General features: G+C 40.9%; 1 pseudogene; it reads right to left on the minus strand.

The window, feature by feature from the left end:
* Window positions 1–4,600: 4,600 nt before the first annotated feature.
* Window positions 4,601–5,743, minus strand: LOC122895588 (annotated as a pseudogene).
* Window positions 5,744–6,343: the final 600 nt, after the last annotated feature.

Here is a 6,343-nt window from a genome sequence, read left to right on the forward strand (position 1 = left end):
TTTCTTCTCATGGTTAAAAACACATAACATGAGATCTACCTTGTTCACAAATTCTGAGAGAAATACAAACTTCTTAACTATAAGCATGATGTTTTACAACCTATCTCCAGAGTTTCATCTTGCGTGGCTAAAACCTATACTCATTATACAACAACTCCCCTTTCCCCCCGAACCCCAAAAGCCCTTGGCCACAATCATTTATTCTCGAGTGTGACTGCTTTCAATAACACATATCCATGGAATCATAGACTATCTTATTTCAATACTTACCGTATATGTTTATTTAACTTTCTTATTTTACTTAGCAAAATGTCTTCAAATTATGTCAGTATACATTTTCGATCTTTCATCTCTTAGCTCTTATGGGTAATGATCAATAAACACGGCATCGCAACTATCTCTTCGAGATTCTGATTTCAACTCTTCTGAATAAACACAGAGAAATGGGATGGCTGGATCACATGGTAGTTCTACTTATAGTTTTTTTTTTTCCAATTTATTTATTTTCAGAAAAACAGTATTCATTATTTTTTCACCACATCCAGTGCTCCATGCAAGCCGTGCCCTCTATAATACCCACCACCTGGTACCCCAACCTCCCACCCCCCCCGCCACTTCAAACCCCTCAGATTGTTTTTCAGAGTCCATAGTCTCTCATGGTTCACCTCCCCTTCCAATTTACCCAAAAGCACATACCCTCCCCAATGTCCATAACCCTACTTATAGTTTTTGAAGAACCTCTATACTGTTTTCCATAGTGGCTCCACCAATTTACATTTCCACAAATGGCAACAGAACATTTGAACAAATGTTCAGATTTCTCCACATTCTTGCCCAAACGTGCCTTTTAAAAAATAAATAAATAAATAAATAAATCATCTTAACTCGTCTGAGGTGACACTGCATTTTCTATTGCTCTTCCCCTACGATTAGTGATGTAGAGCATCATTTCATGTTAATCTTTTTTTATCTTCTTTGAGATGCCTGGATGACTCAGTCCGTTAAGCATCTGCCTTTGGTTCAGGTCATGATCTCAGGGTCCTGAGATTGAGTTCTGCTTTGGGCTCCTTACTCGAGGGGAGCCAGCTTCTCCCTCTGTCTGCTGCTCCCCCTGCTTGTGCTCACTCTCTCTCTCTCTCTCTCTGACAGAGAAAGTAATACAATCTTAAAAAAAAAAATCAGTGAAAAATTGTCAAACACATTAAAATAGCCTGCAATTTACTATCAACACTAATTTGACAATTTTTAAAATTTTACCTTTTTTGGCACTTCTAAACTTTTGATTTTGTAGTAACATATGTCCAATTGCAACTTCTAGACAACTTGTAAATTAAGCATATTTAAGAAAATGCCTTCCCCTGATCAGTCAATTAATACAATATAGCAACAGGAAAAGACTGTTTCTAGTAATGACAGCCAATGCCACAAACAGCGAAATATTTAATGATCAGAACAGATAAGTTTCTTTTTCTGGCTCATACTATTCAAGAGTTTTGCTGGTTTATGTCTCACTGTCCTTCTAGACGTGATTCAGAAATTAAGGATTTTTTTCAACTTGGGACTTTTCCTTAACAGGTGACTTGGGAATTCACCATTAAGCTGACAGAAGGGGAAATAATAAAATAATTAATATAAGAAGGTTTGATGACCAAGACCTGAAAGTTATGCATGTTTTTCCACTTACTCATAATTCACTATCAGTCATAGGGCTGTATTTCACTTCAAAGAAGTATGAAAAATGTATTGCACAATGCATTATTGAAGAAAATAAAACAGGTTTTGGTGAACATCTAGCAATCTCTCCCACCAGATTTTTAAATCCATCTGTTCTTTTCTATTTTCTTTTTCTTTCTGTCTTTCCTTTTTTTTTTTTTTTTGAGAGAAAGTGCTAGCAGGAGGAGGGGCTAGTAGGGGCAGAGAGAGAGAGAGAATTTCAAGCAGGCTCCATGCTCAGCACAGAGTCCAATGTGGGGCTGGATCCCAGGACCCCACAATTATCACCTGAGCTAAAATCAAGAGTTGAAATGATTAACTGACTGAGCCACCCAGGTGCCCTTCCAACTATTCTTAAATTAAAAATCATAGCTATAAATGAACAAACTTTAATGACTGAAAATAAGTTCTAGAATCAAACAGTTAAAAAAAAAGAAGAAGAAAATGTTAAGCTAAAAAACAGATATAAATGTTATCTACAGAAATAATAATAAACAAATTTCTAATCCAGAACAACAAATGGCAGAGATCAACAAAATAATATGTTCAAATATAGTAAGGTAAAGACTCGTCTAACAGGAAATCTAAAGATGACCAGGTTAACATTCTAAAGGAAAGATGACCAACATCTGGGTGGCTCAGTCCGTTAAGCTTCTGATGCTTGGTTTTGGCTCATATCATGGCCTCAGGGTTTTGAGATTGAGCCCTGTGTCAGGCTCCAACCTCAGCATGGAACCTGCTTATCCTGTTCCCTCTGCTCCTACCCTGCTGTCTCAGTCTCTCTCTCTCATATATAAATAAAAATCTTTTAAAAATAATTTTTTATTTATTTTAAGATATTTAATATATGTTAACATATATTTATATGTTTAATGTATGTTAACATAAATATTTTTTAAAAAGATATATTAAAATACAAAAACAAAAGTACTTTATGGCTCCAGATCCCACCAGAAATATATAACTAAACATGTATTTTACTAAAAGGAAAAATGCAAGAAAGAAATTGAGCAAATAATTTAGTAGAGCTAAATGACATTTAACTGCCAAAATAATTGAATAAGCAGTGCATATATTTTGAGATTATGTTACTGTTATGATTGTTCAATCTAAAGAAAAATTACAATAACTAAGTCAATCCAAGCTTCATACATAAAAGAATTTCCCCTTTAGTACCTGATTTTTTTTTTTTAATTATTTATTTATTTGACAGGGAGAGAGAGATCACAAGTAGGCAGAGAAGCAGGCAGAGGAAGAGAGAGGGGGAAGCAGGCTCTCCACTGAGCAGAGAGCCCAATGCAGGGCTCGATCCCAGGACCCTGGGACCATGACCCGAGCCAAAGGCAGAGGCTTAACCCTGAGATACTCAGGCACCCCTACTTGATTCCGACAAATACTGCCACTACTCTCTATTCTCTCTTACACACACAGTTTCTTCCCAGTCAATAAATAATAAGTGAGGCAGTAGAGAAATTGTAGAAGTATATTCCTTAGGGGATTCAGTATGCCATGTATTCTGTACATACAGTTTGAATATGTTGACTGTGGACTGCATGTGCAAACATATTTGCCATAGTTAAGAGTACAAGTGTATTTCTACTCTGGCATTATTACACCAAAACAGGTGAGAAGTTTTCAAATGAACTTCCACTTACATGTTCCATATGGATAGCTATTCCTCAAATGATTTCTTCAGCCACTTAAATATATAATATATCAGAGGGGGGAAAAAAATCTTGGCAGTTCATGCTGAATGTATGTCCATCATGTACAAAATTCAAGCTAACAAAATACTCTTTTTGTGATAAAGTAAAATGAAATAATTCTCAGAAAAAAATTGTTAAATGATTTATCTGATGTAGCTTCATCTTTTATCAAAAAAGACCTAAAACTAAATAAGATAACTTTGTTTCTCGTATCTTAAAATAACAGGTATCTTATGGTCTTTATTAGCCACCACAGACTTGGCTGTTACACATCATTTTGGGAATTTACACTAAAATTATTACAACCCTCACCTGGGGCTCCAAGACCATATAAATATGACAGCAAAGAGAAATCAGGACTATCTCTAACACCGTGCTGGGAAATCTCTTTAGATAAATATCCTAGTTTATTGATACAAGTTCTGCTTTCCACCCAATAACAGAATCCAATACTGCCAAGTATTCTGCCACATTATAGTAAGGACCTACATTCCTCCAGTTTCCAATAGCATGTTTTTCATCATCTTTTGAACTCACCTGAAGTACCTTTAATTTTTTACCAACATACTCTTCATGATGATACATATATACTCTAAGGTAAAAGAAACATGGGGGGGGGAACCTGGGTGGCTAAGTTGGTTAAGCATTTGACTCCTGATTTTGGCTCAGGTCATAATCTCAGGGTCCTGAGATCCAGCTACACATCAGCTCTGTGCTCAGCATGGAGTCTGCTCGATTATCTCTCTCCCTCTTTCTCTGTCCCTTCCACTATTTGCCCCCCCCTCTCTAAAATAAATAAAATAAATAAATCTTAAAAAAAAATTCTCTACCAAGCTTTTTTTTTTCACATTTTCTTTAGTAAGCACTTATTAATTATCGAGAAAAAGTATTTCTAAATACACTTTTAGAAAAAGTATTTCTAAAACACTTGAGATGTCCACTCAGAGAACTTCTCTAGACTTTCCAGCTCTTACTCTGCCCCAAAGCTCTCCTCCTCAAGAGTTGGGTGGGTCCTCTCACAAAAAGCACTTGGGTGTCTTCTACCCACGGCGTCCCCCCAGCTGCTCAGGGCCCACTGTAGGGCCTGAAATGAAGAATCCAGTCCAGGAAGTTGGCATACAGAAAAAAAAAAGTGTACATTCACCTAGTTTTAAAACACTCAAGATGCTTTGTCCTGAACTTTAAGCAGCACATGTGACCTGGTCCATTTGGGTTTCAAGTTCAAAGGCATCAAGCCAGTGTTGGGGGTTAGCAGCTAACATATCTTTCAAGAGCCACTTGACCCCCTCAGACATGGAAGTCCTTAGTTTCTGGGGAATATGCAACTCCATCTTTGGGTTTTCCAGTAGGGCCTCTCCAACAGGGACATATTTGGTCCCCTGTTTGATAGAGGTCCCAGGAGCTCCTTCTTGGTCTCAGAGTCAATGAACGTGATTCTATCATTGCCAAATGATAACACGCAGGGTAAAGATGTCAGCCTTGGCTGCGTGGTGTCCCTCCTAGACTTGGGGGGCCATGAAGACGTCTGAGTGTCAGGCGGAGGACGGCCAGTACTTAACTCATATTCACATTTTTGTTGTCTCGATGGCCCTCTTTTCCCCGGGGGGCTAACCCCACACAGAGCTTGCTTAGTCCAACATCGGCCACCTTGAGGATGGGGGTGCCAGACCTCTCAGTGATGAGGCTGTCGTCTGGCTTTAGGTCCCTATGCACCATGTGGTTTTTGCACAGGAAGGCAAAGGCGCCCATGAGCTGTAGCATGAAGCTTTTGTTGGTGGCTGGTGTGGCCGCCGGGATGGGACGTCCTGCTTCAGGTCTCCACCTTCACAGAACTCATGACAAATCAGAGAGAGCAGAGCTCCTCAGACAGCCCAGGAGCCGCTCTCCTTTGAGCGCCGTCTCCACCAGGCGCAGGTCGAGCTGGGAGCTCTTGCTGTGGCTCCTGACCCCGGCGAGCCCGTCGCGCTGCACCAAACCGCATGACGTTCCGGTGGCGCCGCTGGAGGCTGGTCAGGACCCAGAATTCGGCCAGCGCCAGCTTGTCGCAGGTTGTCGCAGCAGACCTCCTTGACTGCCCCCGGGGGCCCGCAGCGCCCGGCCCCTGCCTGCTAAACCACGCAGTAGCTGCGTGTGGGATCCACCACCACCAACCACCACCACCAACAGGCTGTACCGCGGCCCCACAGACCGGCCGCCCCACTCTGGCCGCCGCCACACCCGGGGAGTGACAGCACTCCCGGGGCCTTGGCAGCCACCGGATCCAGGGCCTGGCCTACCGCCGGGTCAGCTCCGCGGGGCGCCCTCTCCGGTGTTGCACTATGCATGCATATTTCTACCAACCGACTCTGCAGGGCAGTCTAGGCCCTTTGCTCCCAGGGTCTCAAAGTTCCTCCAGCTTCTACCCATCTCTCCATTACTAACTCACTGTGGTGCATTTAGGTATCGGCTATCAGAGCCCCAGTCTCCGTACCCAAATCTGTATCCATTTCTTACGGCTGTTGTGACAAAATATCACAATCTGGGTGCTTTAAAACAAAAAAAAATTTGTTCTCCCATAACACTGGAGACTTAAAATCCAAAATCAAGATGTCAGCAGCGTCATGCTTCCTCTGAAGATTTTGGGAAGAATCTTTGCCTCTGCTGGCTTCGAATGATCCCAGATATTCCTTGGCCTGTGGCAGCGAAACTTCAGTATTTGTCTCCATCTTCAAATTGTCCACTCTGGTGTCCTTTTCTATATTTCCCTCTTCTTATGAGGACCCTGGTCATAGGATTTAGGGTCCAACCTACATTTAAGATGATTTCATCTCAAGATCCTTAACTAATTACATCTACAAAGAATCCATTTGCAAATGAAGTAATATTTTGTGGATGGACATGGATTTTCAGGAGGACAATATTTAATGTGTTACAAAGTTATAGAA

The sequence above is a fragment of the Neovison vison genome, chromosome 1 (assembly GCF_020171115.1).
Source record: "Neovison vison isolate M4711 chromosome 1, ASM_NN_V1, whole genome shotgun sequence".
In the NCBI taxonomy this organism is placed as follows: Eukaryota; Metazoa; Chordata; class Mammalia; order Carnivora; family Mustelidae; genus Neogale; species Neogale vison.